The 25,025-nt window shown below is 42.6% G+C and overlaps 15 non-coding genes and 3 pseudogenes across 15 annotated transcripts; 4 read left to right on the top strand and 14 right to left on the bottom strand.

The window, feature by feature from the left end:
- Positions 1-1,219: 1,219 nt before the first annotated feature.
- LOC149435650 (signal recognition particle RNA) lies at positions 1,220-1,509 on the bottom strand. Its single transcript, XR_016308383.1, has one exon.
- Positions 1,510-2,662: 1,153 nt separating this feature from the next.
- Positions 2,663-2,958, bottom strand: LOC149435649 (signal recognition particle RNA). Its single transcript, XR_016308432.1, has one exon.
- Positions 2,959-4,080: 1,122 nt separating this feature from the next.
- On the bottom strand, positions 4,081-4,381 carry LOC149435648 (signal recognition particle RNA). The gene has a single exon (XR_016308444.1).
- Positions 4,382-5,140: 759 nt separating this feature from the next.
- LOC149435647 (signal recognition particle RNA) lies at positions 5,141-5,441 on the top strand. Its single transcript, XR_016308440.1, has one exon.
- A 692-nt stretch (positions 5,442-6,133) lies between these two features.
- On the bottom strand, positions 6,134-6,429 carry LOC149435646 (signal recognition particle RNA). The gene has a single exon (XR_016308446.1).
- Positions 6,430-7,255: 826 nt separating this feature from the next.
- Positions 7,256-7,551, top strand: LOC149435645 (signal recognition particle RNA). Its single transcript, XR_016308395.1, has one exon.
- A 694-nt stretch (positions 7,552-8,245) lies between these two features.
- Positions 8,246-8,532, bottom strand: LOC149435644 (signal recognition particle RNA). Its single transcript, XR_016308397.1, has one exon.
- Positions 8,533-9,160: 628 nt separating this feature from the next.
- LOC149435643 (signal recognition particle RNA) lies at positions 9,161-9,438 on the bottom strand (annotated as a pseudogene).
- Positions 9,439-10,636: 1,198 nt separating this feature from the next.
- Positions 10,637-10,936, bottom strand: LOC149435642 (signal recognition particle RNA). The gene has a single exon (XR_016308416.1).
- An 819-nt stretch (positions 10,937-11,755) lies between these two features.
- LOC149435641 (signal recognition particle RNA) lies at positions 11,756-12,044 on the top strand. Its single transcript, XR_016308399.1, has one exon.
- A 691-nt stretch (positions 12,045-12,735) lies between these two features.
- Positions 12,736-13,035, bottom strand: LOC149435640 (signal recognition particle RNA). Its single transcript, XR_016308387.1, has one exon.
- Positions 13,036-14,152: 1,117 nt separating this feature from the next.
- LOC149435639 (signal recognition particle RNA) lies at positions 14,153-14,453 on the bottom strand. The gene has a single exon (XR_016308421.1).
- Positions 14,454-15,212: 759 nt separating this feature from the next.
- LOC149435638 (signal recognition particle RNA) lies at positions 15,213-15,508 on the top strand. The gene has a single exon (XR_016308429.1).
- A 692-nt stretch (positions 15,509-16,200) lies between these two features.
- Positions 16,201-16,491, bottom strand: LOC149435637 (signal recognition particle RNA). Its single transcript, XR_016308447.1, has one exon.
- Positions 16,492-20,529: 4,038 nt separating this feature from the next.
- On the bottom strand, positions 20,530-20,808 carry LOC149435636 (signal recognition particle RNA; annotated as a pseudogene).
- Positions 20,809-22,010: 1,202 nt separating this feature from the next.
- LOC149435635 (signal recognition particle RNA) lies at positions 22,011-22,311 on the bottom strand. The gene has a single exon (XR_016308407.1).
- Positions 22,312-23,520: 1,209 nt separating this feature from the next.
- LOC149435634 (signal recognition particle RNA) lies at positions 23,521-23,750 on the bottom strand (annotated as a pseudogene).
- Positions 23,751-24,560: 810 nt separating this feature from the next.
- LOC149435633 (signal recognition particle RNA) lies at positions 24,561-24,849 on the bottom strand. The gene has a single exon (XR_016308400.1).
- Between the last annotated feature and the right edge of the window lie 176 nt (positions 24,850-25,025).

Below are 25,025 nucleotides of genomic sequence, written 5' to 3'. Positions count from 1 at the left end.
GCTTGCCCTGAGATACTAGCAGCTCAAAGCCAAATAATGGCTCAACTCTGTCATCTAATATCATTATTGCTAATAGCACATTCTTCATTCATGACCCTGTAATCTATTTTTCAATAAATCATTTCTTTCTCTGTTCTCCTACCTCCTTGTAACAGCCTTCATAAGCTCCCAGGCCTCTCATTTCTCTCCTCACTTCCGTTTGTTTGGAACATGTTACTTGTGGTCACTGCTCTATTCACACTACAAATCCCATAGTCCATCTGGGGTGTGGACAAGAGACAGTGGCTGCAATCCTACATACAGTGGGGCCATGGAGAAAAAACGTAGGTACCTTCTAAGAGGAAGTGAAATCACAGCAGCAAGAAAAAGGAATTTAGAAGAGACTGAGAGCAACACAATCAAAGAATATATCGCCAGCACACCATGGATCTTTAAAATAATATTCAAGTATTAATTAAAGAGATCACATCACAGTGGTAAAAACACTAAGTTTCAGAATGATGCAGGACCCCTTCATTAGTTATCACATATTATCAATGCTGCAATCAATTGTAAAAGCCACGAATGCAAAATATTACAAACAGTACCCAAACAAATCAATAAATAGTCTAAGTGGTCAGTATCAGTCCCAGTGCTTGTAAAGCTGTGAAGGTGAAAAAGTCTGTGTCTCACTGTATTGTCCAGGCTGCACTACACTGGCTACATCTCAAGAATTCTGGGATAAATTCTCGGATCGCTGTTCCATCATGCATTACTATGTAATATGGGGTCTGTTTTATTTTGTGCTTTTTTAAATGCAACTAAAAGATGATCTAATATCATCCAGGCTGCTCTACACTGGCTATTCACAGGTGCAATCCCACTTACAATTGATTGCAGCATTGATAATCTGTGATAACTAATGAAGGGGTCCTGCATCGTTTTGAAACTAAGCGTTTTTACCACTGACATGGAGAAGGGGGCACACAAAGACACCTAGGCGGCCTGCATGTAGAGAATCCACACGCAGGCAAAGTGAGGCGGCAGACTTCTCAGCGCCCGGCCGAGAAGAGGTGTGATCCTCGGCACAGGAGGCAGCTCCCTGGTGCCCAGCACACCACTTTATGTGGGCTACGTGCAGGTACATGCAATGGGGAAGGGGGGGGGGAAGAGAGGGAGGGGGGACCCTGACATATATTTACTGTATATTAAAAAAGATACATTAAACTTGTAAGAAAAAATAATTCTGTGTCCCACTGTATCATCCAGGCTGCTCTACACAGGTGCAATCCTACTACTGATTGGCATGGGGGTTTTGACCTGCTCCATTTCTGATCTGGGCCGGTTCACCCCTCCTTAGGACAACCTGGTAGCCCCAGGCTCCCCTAGAGCCACCATATTGATACCAACCTTAGTGTGGACACCTCCTCAACACAGCACAGAGTAGACCAGAACTCCTGGACTCAAGCAATCCAACAGCCTCAGCCTCCCAAGTAGCTGGGATTACAGACGCACGCCACCGCGCCCGGCGATGGAAACAGTTTACAAAGAGATACTAAAACTTCAATACCAAATGATGACAAATCTCTGCCATCTAGAGTCAATATTGCTAATTGCAATTGCTTTATTAACATTACAATATTTCATATGCAACTGTCTTGCAATTTTCTTCCAGGAATTTCCTATCAATGAAAAGAACTGAGTTTTGACCTGGGCTGGTTCACCCCTCCTTAGAACAACCCGGTAGCCCCAGGCTCCCAAGAACTCCCGGACTCAAGCAATCTGAGAGTCTTTGCCAGCAAAGGAGCTGGGATTACAGATGTATGCCACTGCACTCTGCAATGGGCATTGCTTGCCCTGAGATATTAGCAGCTCAAAGCCAAATAATGGCTCAACTCTGTCATCTAATATCATTATTGCTAATAGCACATTCTTCACTCATGACCCTGTAATTTATTTTTCACTAAATCATTTCTTTCTCTGTTCTCCTACCTCTTTGTAACACCCTTCATGAGCTCCCAGGCCTCTCATTTCCCTGCTCACTTCCGTTTGTTTGGAACATGTTACTTGTGGTCACTGCTCTATTCACACTACAAATCCCATAGTCCATCTGGGGTGTGGACAAGAGACAGTGGCTGCAATCCTACATACAGTGGGACCATGGAGAAAGAACGTAGCCACTTTCTAAGAGGAAGTGAAATCACAGAAGCAAGAAAAAGGAATTTGGAGGAGACTGAGAGCAACACAATCAAAGAATATATCGCCAGCACACCATGGATCTTTTAAGTTTCAGAATGATGCAGGACCCCTTCATTAGTTATCACATATTATCAATGCTGCAATCAATTGTAAAAGTCACCAATGCAAAATATTACAAACAATACCCAAACAAATCAATAAATAGTCTAAGTGGTCAGTTTCAGTCCCAGCGGTTGTAAAGCTGTGTAGGTGAAAAAGTCTGTGTCTCACTGTATTGTCCAGGCTGCACTACACTGGCTACATCTCAAGAATTCTGGGATAAATTCTCAGATTACTGTTCCATCATGCATTACTATGTAATATGGGGTCAGTTTTATTTTGTGCTTTTTTAAATGCAACTAAAAGATGATCTAATGTTAAAGAAATCTTCAATATATCATATTTACCGTATATTAAAAAAAGATACATTAAAGGTGTAAAATAAGAAAGATTGTGTCTCACTGTATCATCCAGGCTGCTCTACACTGGCTATTGACAGGTGCAATCCCACTACTGATTGGCATGGGGGTTTTGACCTGCTCCATTTCTGATCTGGGCCAGTTCACCCCTCCTTGGGACAACCTGGTAGCCCCAGGCTCCCCTAGAGCCACCATATTGATGCCAACCTTAGTGTGGACACCCACTCAACATAGCACAGAGCAGAACTCCTGGACTCAAGCAATCCGACAGCCTCAGCCTTCCAAGTAGCTGGGATTACAGACGCACGCCACCGCGCCCAGCAATGGCAACAGCTTACAAAGAGATACTAAAACTTCAACACCAAATGATGACAAAACTTTGCCATCTAGAGTCAATATTGCTAATTGCAATTGTTTTATTAACATTACAATAAACATATTGCCAAAGTACAGCATGAATGGAAAACTGGGAATTCTATCAACACATTAAGGTGCGATAGGGTGGGGAAGGTGGTGGTGGGGGTGGGGTGTAGTTGATTGCAGTCGCACAGTATATATTAATGTGTGCATGGACAAAGCATACACAGTATCATTTCTTTTGCATCCTGGTACTGTTTTTTGGCGTCTGCCCTTATACGATAATTGCACCGCACAACTTGTTATGCTTCTTCAATGCCTCCTTCTTTTTTTTTTTTTACTGTAACCCCCTGTTTTAGTCCACACCCTTCAAAAAATTAAGCCATAACTATTTTCTGCCACATAGTCTAACACTTCTTTATCCTTCTACAAACTGTCCTCCCTGATAGACATCTCTGAACCAGCATTTGCAGAACAGAAGCTAGGAATGGTAACCTCCATATTTCCTAAGGCTAGGTTCACACCTATGCAGTTGGTGTTTGATCTATTTCTACAGTGTTTCTTGTGATGTTTTTTGCATTTTTGCACATGCTTTTTTTATGCGTTTTGAATTTTTTTCCCCCCAACTTGTTGCTGGGCAGATTAAAACTCAAAATACATAAAAAATGCACTACATACTTTCTGCAGCATCTCCAATGAAAAAAGTATCAGACCATTTCCAAAATTCGCAACGGGTGAAAATACGGAGATTTGAACCTGTCCCATAGGAAATCATGTTAAATGGAATGCTGTGTGTTTCTGCAAAACGCATCAGCAAATGCATAGGTGTGAACCTAAACTAAGGAAAGTTTTTCTTTAATTTAAAAACAGTTGTAAGCACAAAGCTACATTCATACAAATATGTAGCAGAGGGTTATCCAATATTGTGATGGCGGGGGCCACCTATGCACACAAAACATCTCACCAATGCTTTGGCACTCTGATTGGTACTAGTTAGATGCATCTAAATGGTGACCTAATGTTATAGAAATCTTCAATATATCATATTTACTGTATATTAAAAAAAAGATTCATTAAAGGTGTAAATAAAAGACTGTGTCCTGCTGTATCATCCAGGCTGCTCTACACTGGCTATTCACAGGTGCAATCCCACTACTGATCGGCATGGGGGTTTTGACCTGCTCCATTTCTGACCTGGGCCGGTTCACCCCTCCTTTGAACAACCTGGTAGCCCCAAGCTCCCCTGGAGCCACCATATTGATACCAACCTTAGTATGGACACCCGATCGACATAGCACAGAGTAGACCAGAACTCCTGGACTCAAGCAATCCGACAGCCTCAGCCTCCCAAGTAGCTGGGATTACAGACGCACGCCACTGCGCCCGGCGATGGAAACACCTTACAAAGAGATACTAAAACTTCAATACCAAATGATGACAAAACTCTCCCATCTAGAGTCAATATTGCTTATTGCAATTGCTTTATTAACATTACAATAAACATATTCTCAAAGTACAGCATGAATGGAAAACTGAGGTGATTGTAGCCGTATTAGTGCACTTGCGACAAAAACAATTGAGTACTGTCTGTGATACTTTTTTTATTTGCAGTAATGTACAATTTTGAGGACGAAAGCAGTACTGCAGAGACCTAGCCTTAGGAAATATGGAGCTTACCATTCCTAGCTTGTGTTCTGCAAATGCTGGTTCAGAGATGTCTATCAGGGAGGACAGTTTGTAGAATGATAAAGAAGTGCTAGACTATATGGCAGAAAATAGTTATGTCTTAATTTTTTGAAGGGTGTGGACTAAAACAGGGGGTTACAGTAAAAAACAAAAAAATTAAGCATTGAAGAAGAATAACAAGTTGTGCGGTGCAATTATCGTATAAGGGCAGACGCCAAAAAACAGTACCAGGATGCAAAAGAAATTATACTGTGTATGCTTTGTCCATGCACACATTAATATATATTGTGCGACTGCAATCAACTACACCCCACCCCCCACCACCACCTTCCCCACCCTATTGCACCTTAATGTGTTGATAGAATTCCCAGATTGCAATTAGCAATATTGACTCTAGATGGCAGAGATTTGTCATCATTTGGTATTGAAGTTTTAGTATCTCTTTGTAAACTGTTTCCATTGCAGGGTGTTGTGGCGTGCGTCTGTAATCCCAGCTACTTGGGAGGCTGAAGCTGTCGGATTGCTTGAGTCCAGGATTTCTTGTCTATTCTGTGCTATGTTGAGCAGGTGTCCACACTAAGGTTGGTATCAATATGGTGGCTCTAGGGGAACCTGGGGCTACCCGGTTGTCCTAAGGAGGGGTGAACCAGCCCGGGTCAGAAATGGAGCAGGTCAAAACCCCTGTGCCAATCAGTAGTGGGATTGCACCTGTGAATAGCCAGTGTAGAGCAGCCTGGATGATACAGTAGGACACAGTATTTCTTATTTTACACCTTTAATGTATCTTTTTTTAATATACAGTAAATATGATATATTGAAGATTTCTGTAACATTAGATCATCTTTTAGTTGCATTGAAAAAAAAATCACAAAATAAAACAGACCCCATATTACATAGTAATGCATGAAGCAACAGCAATCTGAGAATTTATCCCAGAATTCTTGAGATGTAGCCAGTGTAGTGCAGCCTGAACAATACAGTGAGACACAGACTTTTTCACCTACACAGCTTTACAAGCGCTGGGACTGAAACTGACCTCTTGGACTATTTATTTATTGATTTGTTTGGTTATTCTTTGTAATATTTTACATTGGTGACTTTTACAATTGATTGCAGCATTGATAATCTGTGATAACTAATGAAGGGGTCCTGCATTGTTCTGAAACTTAGCGTTTTTACCACTGACACGGAGAAGGGGGCACACGGAGACACCTAGGTGGCCTGCATGTAGAGAATCCACACGCAGGCACAGTGGGGTGGCAGACTCCTCAGTGCCCAGCCGAGAAGAGGTGTGATCCTTGGCACAGGAGGCAGCTCCCTGGCGCCCAGCACACCACTTTTTGTGGGCTACATGCAGGTACATGCAAAGGGAAAGGGGGGGGGAGCGAGGGAGGGGGGACCGTGACATATATTTACTGTATATTAAAAAAGATACATTAAAGGTGTAAGAAAAAATAAGGCTGTGTCCCACTGTATCATCCAGGCTGCTCTACACTGGCTATTCACAGGTGTAATCCCACTACTGATCGGCATGGGGGTTTTGACCTGCTCCATTTCTGATCTGGTTCACCCTTCCTTAGGACAACCTGGTAGCCCCAGGCTCCCCTAGAGCCACCATATTGATACCAATCTTAGTATGGACATCCACTCAACATAGCACAGAATAGACAAGAACTCCTGGACTCAAGCAATCCAACAGCCTCAGCCTCCCAAGTAGCTGGGATTACAGACGCACGCCACCGCGCCCGGCGATGGAAACAGTTTACAAAGAGATACTAAAACTTCAATACCAAATGATGACAAAACTCTCCCATCTAGAGTCAATATTGCTAATTGCAATTGTTTTATTAACATTACAATAAACATATTGCCAAAGTACAGCATGAATGGAAAACTGAGGTGATTGTAGCCGTATTAGTGCAATTGCGACAAAAACAATTGAGTACTGTCCGTGATACTTTTTTTATTTGCACTAGCATACAATTTTGAGGACGAGCTTTCAAGGTATGTCCCCTTCTTCAAGGTCCAAGTAGTACTGCAGAAACGGATCAAACGCCAACTGAATAGGTGTGAACCTAACCTTTGGAAATATGGAGCTTACCATTCCTAGCTTCTGTTCTGCAAATGCTGGTTCAGAGATGTCTATCAGGGAGGACAGTTTGTAGAAGGATAAAGAAGTGCTAGACTATGTGGCAGAAAATAGCTATGGCTTAATTTTTTGAAGGGTGTGGACTAAAACAGGGGTTTACAGTAAAAAAGAAAAAATGAGGCATTGAAGAAGAATAACAAGTTGTGCGGTGAAATTATCGTATAAGGCAGATGGCAAAAAACAGTACCAGGAACCAGGATGCAAAAGAAATGATACTGTGTATGCTTTGTCCATGCACACATTAAGATATACTGTGCAAAGGCAATCAACTACACCCCACCCCCCACCACCACCTTCCCCACCCTATCACACCTTAATGTGTTGATAGAATTCCCAGATTGCAATTAGCAATATTGACTCTAGATGGCAGAGTTTTGTCATCATTTGGTATTGAAGTTTTAGTATCTCTTTGTGAACCATCCCCATCTCTGGGTGCGGTGGCGTGCATATGTAATCCCAGCTACTTGGGAGGCTGAGGCTGCTAGATTGCTTGAGTTCAGGAGTTCTGGTCTACTCTGTGCTATGTTGAATGGGTGTCCACACTAAGGTTGGTATCAATATGGTGGCTCTAGGAGATCCTGGGGCTGCCAGTTTGTCCTAAGGAAGGGTGAACTGGCCCAGATCAGAAGCAGGTCAAAACCCCTGTGCTGATCAGTAGTGGGATTGCACCTGTAAATAGCCAGTGTAGAGCAGCCTGGATGATACAGTGGGACACGGTCTTACTTATTTTACACCTTTAATGTATATTTTTTTAATATACAGTAAATATGATATGTTGAAGATTTCTATAACATTAGATCATTTTTTAGTTGCATTTAAAAAAGCACAAAATAAAACAGACCCGATATTACATAGTAATGCATGATGGAACAGTGATCCGAGAATTTATCCCAGAATTCTTGAGATGTAGCCAGTGTAGTGCAGCCTGGACAATACAGTGAGACACAGGCTTTTTCACCTACACAGCTTTACAACCGCTGGGACTGAAACTGACCACTTAGACTATTTATTGATTTGTTTAGTTATTCTTTGTAATATTTTACATTGGTGACTTTTACAATTGATTGCAGCATTGATAATCTGTGATAACTAATGAAGGGGTCCTGCATCATTCTGAAACTTAGCGTTTTTACCACTGACATGGAGAAGGGGGCACACGGAGACACCTAGGCGGCCTGCATGTAGAGAATCCACACACAGGCACAGTGGGGCGGCAGACTCCTCAGCGCCCTGCAGAGGAGAGGTGTGATCCTTGTGGCAGGAAGCAGCTCCCTGGCACCCATCACACCACTTTATGTGGGCTACGTGCGGGCACAGGTATATGCAATGGGGAAGGGGGGGGGGGAAGAGAGGGAGGGGGGACTGTGACATATATTTACTGTATATTAAAAAAGATACATTAAAGGTGTAAGAAAATGTAAGGCTGTGTCAAACTGTATTGTCTAAGGCTGCTCTACACTGACTACTCACAGGCGCAATCCCACTAATGATTGGCACGGGGGTTTTGAACTGCTCCATTTCTGATCTGGTTCACCCTTCCTTAGGACAACCTGGTAGCCCCAGGCTCCCCTAGAGCCACCATATTGATACCAACCTTAGTGTGGACACCCACTCAACATAGCACAGAACTCCTGGACTCAAGCAATCCGACAGCCTCAGCCTCCCAAGTAGCTGGGATTACAGACGCACGCCACCGCACCCGGCAATGGAAATTGCTTACAAAGAGATACTAAAACTTCAACACCAAATGATGACAAAACTCTGCCATCTAGAGTCAATATTGATAATTGCAATTGCTTTATTAACATTACAATAAACATATTGCCAAAGTACAGCATGAATGGAAAACTGGGAATTCTATCAACACATTAAGGTGCGATAGGGTGGGAAAGGTGGTGGGGGGTGGGGTGTAGTTGATATATATTAATGTGTGCATGGACAAAGCATACACAGTATCATTTCTTTTGTATCCTGGTACTGGTTTTTGGCATCTGCCTTATTCAATGCTTATGCTTCTTCAATGTCTACTTTTTCCTTTTTTTTTTTTTTCTGTTAACCCCTTTTTTAGTCCACACCCTTCAAAAAATTAAGCCATAACTATTTTCTGCCACATAGTCTAGCACTTCTTTATCATTCTACAAACTGTCCTCCCTGATAGACATCTCTGAACCAGCATTTGCAGAACAGAAGCTAGGAATGGTAACCTCCATATTTCCTAAGGTTAGGTTCACACCTATGCATTTGGTGTTTGATCTATTTCTGCAGTGTTTCTTGCGGTGTGTTTTGCATTTTTGCACATGTGTTTTTTATGCGTTTTGCGTTTTTTCCCCCCAACTTGTTGCTGGGCAGATTAAAACACAAAATGCATAAAAAATCCCACTACTGATCGGCATGGGGGTTTTGACCTGCTCCATTTCTGATCTGGGCCAGTTCACCCCTCCTTAAGACAACCTGGTAGCCCCAGGCTCCCCTAGAGCCACCATATTGATACCAACCTTAGTGTGGACACCCTCTCAACATAGCACAGAGCAGAAATCCGGGACTCAAGCAATCCGACAGCCTCAGCCTTCCTAGTAGCTGGGATTACAGACGCACGCCACCGCGCCCGGCAATGGAAACAGCTTACAAAGAGATACTAAAACTTCAACACCAAATGATGACAAATCTCTGCCATCTAGAGTCAATATTGCTAATTGCAATTGCTTTATTATCATTACAATAAACATATTGCCAAAGTACAGCATGAATGGAAAACTTGGAATTCTATCAACACATTAAGGTGCGATAGGGTGGGGAAGGTGGTGGTGGGGGGTGGGGTGTAGTTGATTGCGGTTGCACAGTATATATTAATGTGTGCATGGACAAAGCATACACAGTATCATTTCTTTTGCATCCTGGTACTGTTTTTTGGCGCCTGCATTAACCGATAATTGCACCGCACAACTTATTATGCTTCTTCAATGCCTAATTTTTTTCTTTTTTCTTTTACTGCAAACTCCTTTTTTAGTCCACACCCTTCAAAAAATTAAGCCATAACTATTTTCTGCCACATAGTCTAGCACTTCTTTATCCTTCTACAAACTGTCCTCCCTGATAAACATCTCTGAACCAGCATTTGCAGAACAGAAAATAGAAATGTTAACCTCCATATTTCCTAAGGCTAGGTTCACACCTATGCAATTGGTGTTTCATCCATTTCTGCAGTGCTTTTTGAGGTGTGTTTTGCATATTTTCACATGCGTTTTTGATGCGTTTTGCATTTTTTATTTCCATACTTGTTGCTAGGCTGATTAAAATGTAAAACGCATTAGAAAAGCATCACAATTACATAAAAAAAATGAAATACATACTTTTCTGCAGCATCTCCATTGAAGTCTGTAGAACCAAAAATGCAACATTTTGCATTTAAAAAAGTCCCTGACCCTTTCCAAAAAATGCACTGGGTGAAATTGTGGAGACGTGAAGCTGTTCCATAGCAAATCATGTTAAATGGACTGCTGTGCGTTTCTGCAAAATGCAGCGGAAAATGCATAGGTGTGAACCTAAACTAAGGAAAGTTTTCCTTTAATTTAAAAACAGTTGTAAGCACAAAGCTACATTCATACAAATATGTAGCAGAGGATTATCCAATATTGTGATGGCGGGGGCAACCTATGCACACAAAACATCTCACCAATGCTTTGGCACTCTGATTGGTACTAGTTAGATGCATCTAAAAGATGATCTAATGTTACAGATGATCTAATATACAGAAAATATATCATATTTTCTGTGTATTAAAAAAAGATACATTAAAGGTGTAAAATAAGAAAGACTGTGTCCTACTGTATCATCCAGGCTGCTCTACACTGGCTATTCACAGGTCAATCCCACTACTGACTGGCACAGGGGTTTTGACCTGCTCCATTTCTGACCTGGGCTGGTTCACCCCTCCTTAGGACAACCTGGTAGCCCCAGGCTCCCCTAGAGCCACCATATTGATGCCAACCTTAGTGTGGACACCCACTCAACATAGCACAGAGTAGACCAGAACTCCTGGACTCAAGCAATCCAACAGCCTCAGCCTCCCAAGTAGCTGGGATTACAGACGCACGCCACTGCGCCCGGCAATGGAAACAGTTTACAAAGAGATACTAAAACTTCAACACCAAATGATGACAAAACTCTCCCATCTAGAGTCAATATTGCTATTTGCAATTGCTTTATTAACATTACAATAAACATATTGCCAAAGTACAGCATGAATGGAAAACTGAGGTGATTGTAGCCGTATTAGTGCAATTGCGACAAAAACAATTGAGTACTGTCCGTGATACTTTTTTTATTTGCACTAACATACAATTTTGAGGAAAAGCTTTCAGGGTATGTCCCCTTCTTCAAGGTCCAAGTAGTACTGCAGAAACGGATCAAACGCCAACTGCATAGGTGTGAACCTAACCTGAGGAAATATGGAGGTTACCATTCCTAGCTTCTGTTCTGCAAATGCTGGTTCAGAGATGTCTATCAGGGAGGACAGTTTGTAGAATGATAAAGAAGTGTTAGACTATGTGGCAGAAAATAGTTATGTCTTAATTTTTTGAAGGGTGTGGACTAAAACAGGGGGTTACAGTAAAAAAGAAAAAATGAGGCATTGAAGAAGCATAACAAGTTGTGCGGTGCAATTATCGTATAAGGCAGATGCCAAAAAACAGTACCAGGATGCAAAAGAAATGATACTGTGTATGCTTTGTCCATGCACACATTAATATATACTGTGCAACCGCAATCAACTACACCCCACCCCCCACCACCACCTTCCCCACCCTATTGCACCTTAATGTGTTGATAGAATTCCCAGATTGCAATTAGCAATATTGACTCTAGATGGCAGAGATTTGTCATCATTTGGTATTGAAGTTTTAGTATCTCTTTGTAAACTGTTTCCTTTGCTGGGCGCGGCGGCGTGGGTCTGTAATCCCAGCTGCTTGGGAGGCTGTGGCTGTTGGGTTGCTTGAGTCCAGGAGTTCTCTGCTATGTTGAGCCGGCATCTCCACTAAGGTTAGTATCAATATGGTGGCTCTAGGGGAGCCTGGGGCTACCAGTTTGTCCTAAGGAAGGGTGAACTGGCCCAGATCAGAAATGGAGCAGGTCAAAACCCCTGTGCTGATCAGTAGAGGGATTGTGCCTGTAAATAGCCAGAGTAGAGCAGCCTGGGTGATAGAGTGAGACACAGTCTTACTTATTTTACACCTTTAATGTATCTTTTTTTAATATACAGTAAATATGATATGTTGAAGATTTCTGTAACATTAGATCATTTTTTTGTTGCATTTAAAAAAGCACAAAATAAAACAGACCCCATTTTACCTAGTAATGCATGATGGAACAGCGATCTGAGAATTTATCCCAGGATTCTTGAGATGTAGCCAGTGTAGTGCAGCCTGGACAATACAGTGAGACACAGACTTTTTCACCTACACAGCTTTACAACCGCTGGGACTGAAACTGACCACTTAGACTATTTATTGATTTTTTTGTTTATTTTTTGTAATATTTTACATTGGTGACTTTTACGATTGATTGCAGCATTGATAATCTGTGATAACTAATGAAGGGGTCCTGCATCATTCTGAAACTTAGCGTTTTTACCACTGACACGGAGAGAAGGGGGCACATGGAGACACCTAGGCGGACTGCATGTAGAGAATCCACACGCAGGCACAGTGGGGCGGCAGACTCCTCAGCGCGGAGGAGAGGTGTGATCCTCATGGCAGGAAGCAGCTCCCTGGCGCCCATCACACCACTTTATGTGGGCTACGTGCGGGCGCAGGTATATGCAATGGGGAAGGGGGGGGGAAGTGAGGGAGGGGGGACTGTGACATATATTTACTGTATATTAAAAAAGATACATTAAAGGTGTAAGAAAAAGTAAGGCTGTGTCCAACTATATTGTCTAGGCTGCTCTACACTGGCTATTCACAGGTCAATCCAACTACTGATCGGCATGGGGGTTTTGACCTGCTCCATTTCTGACCTGGGCTGGTCCACCTCTCCTTAGGACAACCTGGCAGCCCCAGGCTCCCCTAAAGCCACCATATTGATAACAACCTTAGTGTGGACACCCACTCAATCTAGCACAGAGTAGACCAGAACTCCTGGACTCAAGCAATCCGACAGCCTCAACCTCCCCAGTAGTTGGGATTACAGACGCACGCCACCACACCCGGCGATGGAAACAGTTTACAAAGAGATAGTAAAACTTCAACACCAAATGATGACAAAACTCTGCCATCTAGAGTCTATATTGCTAATTGCAATTGTTTTATTAACATTACAATAAACATTTTGCCAAAGTACAGCATGAATGGAAAACTGGGAATTCTATCAACACATTAAGGTGAGATAGGGTGGGGAAGGTGGTGGTGGGGGGTGGGGTGTAGTTGATTGCGGTTGCACAGTATATATTAATGTGTGCATGGACAAGGCATACACAGTATCATTTCTTTTGCATCCTGGTACTGTTTTTTGGCGTCTGCCTTAATCGATAATTGCACCGCACAACTTGTTATGCTTCTTCAATGCCTCATTTTTTTTTTTTTACTGTAACCCCCTGTTTTAGTCCACACCCTTCAAAAAATTAAGCCATTACTATTTTCTGCCACATAGTCTAGCACTTCTTTATCATTTTACAAACTGTCCTCCCTGATAGACATCTCTGAACCAGCATTTGCAGAACAGAAGCTAGGAATGGTAACCTCCATATTTCCTAAGGGTAGGTTCACACCTATGCAGTTGGTGTTTGATCTATTTCCACATTGTTTCTTGTGATGTTTTTTGCATTTTTGCACATGCTTTTTTTATGCGTTTTGAATTTTTTTCCCCCCAACTTGTTGCTGGGCAGATTAAAACGCAAAATACATAAAAAATGCACTACATACTTTCTGCAGCATCTCCAATGAAAAAGTATCAGACCATTTCCAAAATTCGCACCGGGTGAAAATGCGGAGATGTGAACCTGTCCCATAGGAAATCATGTTAAATGGAATGCTGTGTGTTTCTGCAAAACGCATCAGAAATGCATAGGTGTGAACCTAAACTAAGGAAAGTTTTCCTTTAATTTAAAAACAGTTGTAAGCACAAAGCTACATTCATACAAATATGTAGCAGAGGGTTATCCAATATTGTGATGGCGGGGGCCACCTATGCACACAAAACATCTCACCAATGCTTTGGCACTCTGATTGGTACTAGTTAGATGCATCTAAATGGTGACCTAATGTTATAGAAATCTTCAATATATCATATTTACTGTATATTAAAAAAAAGATTCATTAAAGGTGTAAATAAAAGACTGTGTCCTGCTGTATCATCCAGGCTGCTCTACACTGGCTATTCACAGGTGCAATCCCACTACTGATCGGCACAGGGATTTTGACCTGCTCCATTTCTGACCTGGGCCGGTACACCCCTCCTTAGAGCAACCTGGTAGCCCCAGGCTCCCCTAGAGCCACCATATTGATACCAACCTTAGTGTGGACACCCACTCAACATAGCACAGAGTAGACCAGAACTCCTGGACTCACGCAATCCGACAGCCTCAGCCTCCCCAGTAGCTGGGATTACAGATGCATGCCATTGCGCCCGGCGATGGAAACTGCTTACAAAGAGATACTAAAACTTCTATACCAAATGATGACAAAACTCTCCCATCTAGAGTCAATATTGCTAATTGCAATTGTTTTATTAACATTACAATAAACATATTCTCAAAGTACAGCATGAATGGGAAACTGAGGTGATTGTAGCCGTATTAGTGCACTTGCGACAAAAACAATTGAGTACTGTCCGTGATACTTTTTTTATTTGCAGTAACGTACAATTTTGAGGACGAAAGCAGTACTGCAGAAACCTAGCCTTAGGAAATATGGAGGTTACCATTCCTAGCTTCTGTTCTGCAAATGCTGGTTCAGAGATGTCTATCAGGGAGGACAGTTTGTAGAATGATAAAGAAGTGCTAGACTATATGGCAGAAAATAGTTATGTCTTAATTTTTTGAAGGGTGTGGACTAAAACAGGGGGTTACAGTAAAAAACAAAAAAATTAAGCATTGAAGAAGAATAACAAGTTGTGCGGTGCAATTATCGTATAAGGGCAGACGCCAAAAAACAGTACCAGGATGCAAAAGAAATTATACTGTGTATGCTTTGTCCATGCACACATTAATATATATTGTGCGACTGCAATCAACTACACCCCACCCCCCACCACCACCTCCCCCACCCTATTGCACCTTAATGTGTTGAAAGAATTCCCAGATTGCAATTAGCAATATTGACTCTAGATGGCAGAGATTTGTCATCATTTGGTATTGAAGTTTTAGTATCTCTTTGTAAACTGTTTCCATCGCCGGGCGCAGTGGCGCACGTCTGTAATCCCAGTTACTTGGGAGGCTGAGGCTGTCGGATTGCTTGAGTCCAGGAGTTCTGGTCTACTCTGTGCTATGTTGAGTGGGTGTCCACACTAAGTTTGGTATCAATATGGTGGCTCTAGGGGAACCTGGGGCTACCAGGTTGTCCTAAGGAGGGGTGAACCAGGTCAGAAATGGAGCAGGTCAAAACCCCTGTGCCAATCAGTAGTGGGATTGCACCTGTGAATAGCCAGTGTAGAGCAGCCTGGATGATACAGTGAGACACAGTCTTTCTTATTTTACACCTTTAATGTATCTTTTTTTAATATACAGTAAATATGATATATTGAAGATTTCTGTAACATTAGATCATCTTTTAGTTGCATTGAAAAAAAATCACAAAATAAAACAGACCCCATATTACATAGTAATGCATGAAGCAACAGCAATCTGAGAATTTATCCCAGAATTCTTGAGATGTAGCCAGTGTAGTGCAGCCTGGACAATACAGTGAGACACAGACTTTTTCACCTACACAGCTTTACAAGCGCTGGGACTGAAACTGACCACTTGGATTATTTATTTATTGATTTGTTTGGTTATTCTTTGTAATATTTTACATTGGTGACTTTTACAATTGATTGCAGCATTGATAATCTGTGATAACTAATGAAGGGGTCCTGCATTGTTCTGAAACTTAGCGTTTTTACCACTGACATGGAGAAGGGGGCACACGGAGACACCTAGGTGGCCTGCATGTAGAGAATCCACACGCAGGCACAGTGGGGCGGCAGACTCCTCAGTGCCCGGCTGAGAAGAGATGTGATCCTTGGCACAGGAGGCAGCTCCCTGGCGCCCAGCACACCACTTTTTGTGGGCTACATGCAGGTACATGCAAAGGGAAAGGGGGGGGGGAGCGAGGGAGGGGGGACCATGACATATATTTACTGTATATTAAAAAAGATACATTAAAGGTGTAAGAAAAAATAAGGCTGTGTCCCACTGTATCATCCAGGCTGCTCTACACTGGCTATTCACAGGTGTAATCCCACTACTGAATGGCATGGGGGTTTTGACCTGCTCCATTTCTGACCTGGGCCGGTTCACTCCTCCTTAGGACAACCTGGTAGCCCCAGGCTCCCCTAGAGCCACCATATCGATACCAACCTTAGTGTGGACACCCACTCAACATAGCACAGAACTCCTGGACTCAAGCAATCCAACAGCCTCAGCCTCCCAAGTAGCTGGGATTACAGACGCACGCCACCGCACCCAGTGATGGAAGAGGTTTACAAAGAGATACTAAAACTTCAACACCAAATGATGACAAAACTCTGCCATCTAGAGTCAATATTGCTAATTGCAATTGCTTTATTAACATTACAATAAACATATTGCCAAAGTACAGCATGAATGGAAAACTGGGAATTCTATCAACACATTAAGGTGCGATAGGGTGGGGAAGGTGGTGGTGGGGGGTGGGGTGTAGATGATTGCAGTCGCACAATATATATTAATGTGTGCATGGACAAAGCATACACAGTATCATTTCTTTTGCATCCTGGTACTGTTTTTTGGCGTCTGCCCTTATACGATAATTGCACCGCACAACTTGTTATGCTTCTTCAATGCCTCCTTCTTTTTTTTTTTTACTGTAACCCCCTGTTTTAGTCCACACCCTTCAAAAAATTAAGCCATAACTATTTTCTGCCACATAGTCTAACACTTCTTTATCATTCTACAAACTGTCCTCCCTGATAGACATCTGTGAACCAGCATTTGCAGAACAGAAGCTAGGAATGGTAACCTCCATATTTCCTAAGGCTAGGTTCACACCTATGCAGTTGGTGTTTGATCCGTTTCTGCAGTGCTTTTTGCTGTATGTTTTGAGTTTTGGAAACATGGATTTTTTATGCGTTTTGCATTTTTTCCTCCAACTTGTTGCTGGGCAGATTAACCACTTGCCTACCAGGCACTTATACCCCCTTCCTTACCAGGCCAATTTTCAGCTTTCAGCGCTGCCGCACTTTGATTGACAATTGCGCGATCATACAACATTGTACCCATATGAAATTTTGATAATTTTTTCTCACAAATAGAGCTTTCTTTTGGTGGTATTTAATCGCCACTGGGAGCTTTACTTTTTGCGCTATAAATAAAAAAAGTGCAAATAATTTGAAAAAAAAAAAGTTTGTTTCTTTTATAAAATTTTTCAACCAGGTATTTTTTCTCCTTCACTGATGTGCGTTGATGAGGCAGCACTGATGGGCACTGATAGGCGGCACTGATGGGCACTGATAGGCAGCACTAAAGGGCACTGATAGGCAGTACTAATGAGGTGGCACGGATAGGCGGCACTGATAGACAGCACTTATTAGGGGTCACGGATAGGCGGCACTGATATGCAGCACTGATAGGCGGCACTGATAGGTGACACTGTTTATGGGTACTGATAGACGGCACTGACTGGCATCACTGCTGGGCACTGACTGGCGGCACTGACTGGCACAACCCCTGGGAACTGACTGGTGGCACTGACTGGCAGCACTGCTGTGCTGCACTGGTGGGTGGCACTGGTGGGCAGCACTGGTGGGTGGGCACAGGTGGGTGGCACTGGTGGGCACAGGTGGGTGGCACTGCTGGGCACAGGTGGGTGGCACTGCTGGGCACATGTAGAAGGCACTTCTGGGCACAGGTAGGTGGCACTGCAGAGTGGCACAGGTGGGTGCACTGCTGGGCACAGGTGGGGGCACTGCTGGGCACAGGTGGGCGGAGCTAGTGGGCGCACTGCTGGGCGGAACTTGCGGGTGTCACTGCTGGGCACCGATCATCAGGGCACTGATCATCAGTGCCCTGATGATCGGTGCCGATCCCCGCTCTGACAACTGCCGGTTCTCGGCAGTACTTTCCTCACGATCTGACAGCGTGAGGAAAGTGCAGCCGAGAACCGGCACTTGCATATCCCTGTGATCAGCTTGTCATTGGACACCGCTGATCACGTGGTAAAAGGCCGCTGTGATTGGCCTTTTACCACATCACGTAATCTGCTGTGTCCGTAGGACACAGCAATCACGGAGATCGCCGGGTGCGCGCCCCCTTGGGCACGCAGGAGAGCGCGTTCTGGGAGGACGTCATATGACGTCCACCCAGAACTGTCCGGCCGCGGTGAAGCCGTCATTCGGCTATGCGCGGTCGGCAAGAGGTTAAAACAAAAAATGCATCAAAAATGTACTGCATACTTTTCGGCGGCGTCTCCATGGAAATATATAGAACCAAAAACACAACATTTTGCATTGAAAAAAGTCCCTGACCCTTTCCAAAAAATGCACAGGGTGAAACCGTGGAGATGTGAACCTGTCCCATAGGAAATCATGTTAAATGGACTGCTGTGTGTTTCTGGAAAATGCAGTGGAAAACGCATAGGTGTGAACCTAAACTAAGCAAAGTTTTCATTTAATTGAAAAACAGTTGTAAGCACAAAGCTACATTCATACAAATATGTAGCAGAGGGTTGTCCAATATTGTGATGGCGGGGGCCACCTATGCACACAAAACATCTCACCAATGCTTTGGCACTCTGATTGGCACTAGTTAGGTGCCTTATACTGTCAGCAATTTGTCTGATAAATGCCATTCAGGAACTTCATTAGAGCTGATCATCAGCATACCGGGGAACTTGGCAGATAAGACCCAGCAATGCTGGAATATTGCCAGAATCGTTTACCTCTTATGAATTCTGGGAAAAATCCTTGGATCGCTGTTCCATCATGCATTGGTATGTAATATGGGCAGGGGCGGACTGATCATTCGAGCACTCGGGCACTGCCCGAGGGCCTGGGGTCAGTAGGGGGCCCCATAAAATGCCCCTGTTACCTTTTTTATTGGCTTTATTGAGTGTGGGCAAGGACGCAGGGGCCCTATGATGCCCTATTGCCTGGGGGCCCCATGAGTTGTCAGTCTGCCCCTGAATATGGGGTCTGTGTTATTTTGTGCTTTTTTTAAAATGCATCTAAAAGATGATCTGATGTTATAGATATCTTCAATATATCATATTTACTGTATATTAAGAAAAAATACATTAAAGGTGTAAAAAAAAAAAAAAAAACTAGACTGTGTCCCACTGTATCATGCAGGCTGCTTTACACTGGCTATTCACAGGTGCATATAATAAACTCAAAATCGGTGTATGCTATACAAAACACATGTAAATATAATCTGTGATACATCCCTAGACACCAGAGAATTACTTTCTCACCTGAAAGTCTAAAGCAAAAATCAAAAGTCCTTCTCAGCGTCCATATAATCTCAATAGCCGCTAATGTAATATAAAATATTCAATATCAAATATTCTTTCTTCTTATGTAATAATATTCATCTATCTGTGATAGACACTTCATCCTCCAAATGTCATCCCGAAAAGAAGGAAAATAACCACATATAGGATATTATCCTTAATACATTCACATAAATCATTGGAGATACACTCATTAAATCTGTGAAAAATCATGCTAAATCATTCCACCATGTGTCCTCTTTCATGTGTCTGTAATCCTTACTCTTACCCTCAATTAACTTGAAAAAGGCCTTGTGATATATTCCACCAATAGACTTCTCAAAACTGCAACCTCTTATCTCATTCTCCCCTTCTCAAGAGATGTACCTCCGAAGAAATTAGATTACAGTGCAATATCTTCCATATCTTTCAACTGTGTGCTCTCGTGCTCCCCTCAATCTTCAAATATGACCACCAGTACTGCCTGGGTGAGCACTCCACCGCCTCCCAAACCATGCACCTTACCAGACAGCTATAGTCCACCAATATAAAAGTCAAATGGCTCCTCTCAATCAGTGACATTCGCGGCTTCCAATAGCATCATCTCTTGTAGCAGAATAAATGGATATATAGTGCAGTATGTTTAAAATTCCACTATTTATTATAAATAAAAAGAGCTTACAAACAGCCAGCATGTAATGCACATCTCATCTCCAAATCAGCATTAGCATTTGAATGTTCAAAACCACTTCCAAGATGGTCGCTCCAAGACTATCGGTCTACGTATGACGTCACCACTGACGCGTTTCATCACTTCTGACTTCAGCAAAGGAAAAACAGTTGTAAGCAAAAGCTACATTCATAGAAATATGTAGCAGAGGGTTGTGCAATATTGTGATGGCGGGGGTCACCTATGCACACAAAACATCTCATCAATGCTTTGGCACTAGTTAGATGCATCTAAAAGGTGATCAAATGTTATAGAAATCTTCAATATATCATATTTACTGTATATTAAAAAAGATACATTAAAGGTGAATAAAGAAGACTGTGTCCCACTGTATCATCCAGGCTGCTCTACACAGGTGCAATCCCACTACTGATTGGCATGGGGGTATTGACCTGCTCCATTTCTGACCTGGGCTTTTTCACCCCTCCTTAGGACAACCTGGTAGCCCCAGGCTCCCCTAGAGCCACCATATTGATACCAACCTTAGTGTGGACACCCAATCGACATAGCACAGGGTAGAACAAGCAAGCAATCTGACAGCCTCAGCCTCCCAAGTAGCTGGGATTACAGACGCACACCACCGCACCCAGCAATGGAAACAGTTTACAAAGAGATACTAAAACTTCGATACCAAATGATGACAAATCTCTGCCATCTAGAGTCAATATTGCTAATTGCAATTGCTTTATTAACATTACAATATTTCATATGCAACTGTCTTGCAATTTTCTTCCAGGAATTTCCTATCAATGAAAAGAACTGAGTTTTGACCTGGGATGGTTCACCCCTCTTTAGAACAACCCAGTAGCCCCAGGCTCCCAAGAACTCCCGGACTCAAGCAATCAGATAGTCTTTGCCAGCAAAGGAGCTGGGATTACAGACGCATGCTACTGCACCCTGCGAAGGGCATTGCTTGCCCTGAGATACTAGCAGCTCAAAGCCAAATAATGGCTCAACTCTGTCATCTAATATCATTATTGCTAATAGCACATTCTTCATTCATGACCCTGTGATCTATTTTTCAAGAAATAATTTCTTTCTCTGTTCTCCTACCTCCTCGTAACACCCTTCATAAGCACCCAGGCCTCTCATTTCTCCTCTCACTTCCGTTTGTTTGGGACATGTTACTTGTTGTCACTGCTCTATTCACACTACAAATCCCATAGTCCATCTGGGGTGTGGACAAGAGACAGTGGCTGCAATCCCACATACAGTGGGACCATGGAGAAAGAACATAGCCACCTTCTAAGAGGAAGTGAAATCACAGCAGCAAGAAAAAGGAATTTGGAGGAGACTGAGAGCAACACAATCAAAGAATATATCGCCAGCACACCATGTATCTTTAAAATAATTTTTCAAGTATTAATTAAAGAGATCACATCACAGTGGTAAAAACGCTAAGTTTCAGAAAGATGCAGAACCCCTTCATTAGTTATCACAGATTATCAATAGTGCAATCAATTGTAAAAGTCACCAATGCAAAATATTACAAACAATACCCAAACAAATCAATAAATAGTCTAAGTGGTCAGTTTCAGTCCCAGCGGTTGTAAAGCTGTGTAGTTGAAAAAGTCTGTGTCTCACTGTATTGTCCAGGCTGCACTACACTGGCTACATCTCAAGAACCCTGGGATAAATTCTCGGATCGCTGTTCCATCATGCATTACTATGTAATATGGGGTCTGTTTTATTTTGTGCTTTTTTAAATGCATCTAAAAGGTGTTCTAATGTTATAGAAATCTTCAATATATCATATTTACTGTATATTAAAAAAAATACAGGTGTAAAAGAAAAAAAAACTGTGTCCTACTGTATCATCCAGGCTGCTCTACACTGGCTATTAACAGGTGCAATCCCACTACTGATTGGCATGGGGGTTTTGACCTGCTCCATTTCTGACCTGGGCCGGTTCACCCCTCCTTAGGACAACCTGGTAGCCCCAGGTTCCCCTAGAGCCACCATATTGATACCAACCTTAGTGTGGACACCCACTCAACATAGCACAGAGTAGACCAGAACTCCTGGACTCAAGCAATCCGACAGCCTCAGCCTCCCAAGTAGCTGGAATTACAGACGCACGCCACCGCGCCCGGCAATGGAAACAGTTTACAAAGAGATACTAAAACTTTAATACCAAATGATTACAAAACTCTGCCATCTAGAGTCAATATTGCTTATTGCAATTGCTTTATTATCATTACAATAAACATATTGCCAAAGTACAGCATGAATGGAAAACTGGGAATTCTATCAACACATTAAGGTGCGATAGGGTGGGGAAGGTGGTGGTGGGGGGTGGGGTGTAGATGATTGCAGTTGCACAGTATATATTAATGTGTGCATGGACAAAGCATACACAGTATCATTTCTTTTGCATCCTGGTACTGTTTTTTGGCGCCTGCATTAACCGATAATTGCACCGCACAACTTATTATGCTTCTTCAATGCCTAATTTTTTTCTTTTTTCTTTTACTGCAAACCCCTGTTTTAGTCCACACCCTTCAAAAAATTAAGCCATAACTATTTTCTGCCACATAGACTAGCACTTCTTTATCCTTCTACAAACTGTCCTCCCTGATAGACATCTCTGAACCAGCATTTGCAGAACAGAAACTAGAAATGTTAACCTCCATATTTCCTAAGGCTAGGTTCACACCTATGCAATTGGTGTTTCTTCCATTTCTGCAGTGCTTTTTGAGGTGTGTTTTGCATATTTTCACATGCGTTTTTGATGCGTTTTGCATTTTTTATTTCCATACTTGTTGCTAGGCTGATTAAAATGTAAAACGCATTAGAAAGCATCAGAATCACATAAAAAAAATGAAATACATACTTTTCTGCAGCATCTCCATTGAAGTCTGTAGAACCAAAAATGCAACATTTTGCATTTAAAAAAGTCCCTGACCCTTTCCAAAAAATGCACTGGGTGAAATTGTGGAGACGTGAAGCTGTTCCATAGCAAATCATGTTAAATGGACTGCTGTGCGTTTCTGCAAAATGCAGCGGAAAATGCATAGGTGTGAACCTAAACTAAGGAAAGTTTTCCTTTAATTGAAAAACAGTTGTAAGCACAAAGCTACATTCATACAAATATGTAGCAGAGGGTTGTCCAATATTGTGATGGCGGGGGCCACCTATGCACACAAAACATCTCACCAATGCTTTGGCACTCTGATTGGTACTAGTTAGATGCATCTAAAAGATGATCTAATGTTACAGATGATCTAATATACAGAAAATATATCATATTTTCTGTATATTAAAAAAAGATACATTAAAGGTGTAAAATAAGAAAGACTGTGTCCTACTGTATCATCCAGGCTGCTCTACTCTGGCTATTCACAGGTCAATCCCACTACTGATTGGCACAGGGGTTTTGACCTGCTCCATTTCTGACCTGGGCTGGTTCACCCCTCCTTAGGACAACCTGGTAGCCCCAGGCTCCCCTAGAGCCACCATATTGATGCCAACCTTAGTGTGGACACCCACTCAACATAGCACAGAGTAGACCAGAACTCCTGGACTCAAGGAGGGGTGAACCGGCCCAGGTCAGAAATGGAGCAGGTCAAAACCCCTGTGCTGATCAGTAGAGGGATTGTGCCTGTAAATAGCCAGAGTAGAGCAGCCTGGGTGATAGAGTGAGACACAGTCTTACTTATTTTACACCTTTAATGTATCTTTTTTTAATATACAGTAAATATGATATGTTGAAGATTTCTATAACATTATATCATTTTTTTGTTGCATTTAAAAAAGCACAAAATAAAACAGACCCCATATTACCTAGTAATGCATGATGGAACAGCGATCTGAGAATTTATCCCAGGATTCTTGAGATGTAGCAAGTGTAGTGCAGCCTGGACAATACAGTGAGACACAGACTTTTTCACCTACACAGCTTTACAACCGCTGGGACTGAAACTGACCACTTAGACTATTTATTGATTTTTTTGTTTATTTTTTGTAATATTTTACATTGGTGACTTTTACGATTGATTGCAGCATTGATAATCTGTGATAACTAATGAAGGGGTCCTGCATCGTTCTGAAACTTAGCGTTTTTACCACTGACACGGAGAGGGGGGCACACGGAGACACCTAGGCGGACTGCATGTAGAGAATCCACACGCAGGCACAGTGGGGTGGCAGACTCCTCAGCGCGGAGGAGAGGTGTGATCCTCGTGGCAGGAAGCAGCTCCCTGGCGCCCATCACACCACTTTATGTGGGCTACGTGCGGGCGCAGGTATATGCAATGGGGAAGGGGGGGGGGAAGTGAGGGAGGGGGGACTGTGACATATATTTACTGTATATTAAAAAAGATACATTAAAGGTGTAAGAAAAAGTAAGGCTGTGTCCCACTATATTGTCTAGGCTGCTCTACACAGGTCAATCCAACTACTGATTGGCACAGGGGTTTTGACCTGCTCCATTTCTGACCTGGGCTGGTCTACCTCTCCTTAGGACAACCTGGCAGCCCCAGGCTCCCCTAAAGCCACCATATTGATACCAACCTTAGTGTGGACACCCACTCAACATAGCACAGAGTAGACCAGAACTCCTGGACTCAAGCAATCCGACAGCCTCAACCTCCCCAGTAGCTGGGATTACAGACACACGCCACCACACCCGGCGATGGAAACAGTTTACAAAGAGATAGTAAAACTTCAATACCAAATGATGACAAAACTCTGCCATCTAGAGTCAATATTGCTAATTGCAATTGCTTTATTAACATTACAATAAACATATTGCCAAAGTACAGCATGAATGGAAAACTGGGAATTCTATCAACACATTAAGGTGCGAT

This window comes from Staurois parvus, unplaced genomic scaffold (assembly GCF_062004578.1).
Source record: "Staurois parvus isolate SC_StPar_1 unplaced genomic scaffold, SC_StPar_1.0 ptg001483l, whole genome shotgun sequence".
NCBI classification, from domain to species: domain Eukaryota; kingdom Metazoa; phylum Chordata; class Amphibia; order Anura; family Ranidae; genus Staurois; species Staurois parvus.
Note: the sequence above shows the minus strand (reverse complement) of the source record. Positions and strands in the feature narration are given on the sequence as shown.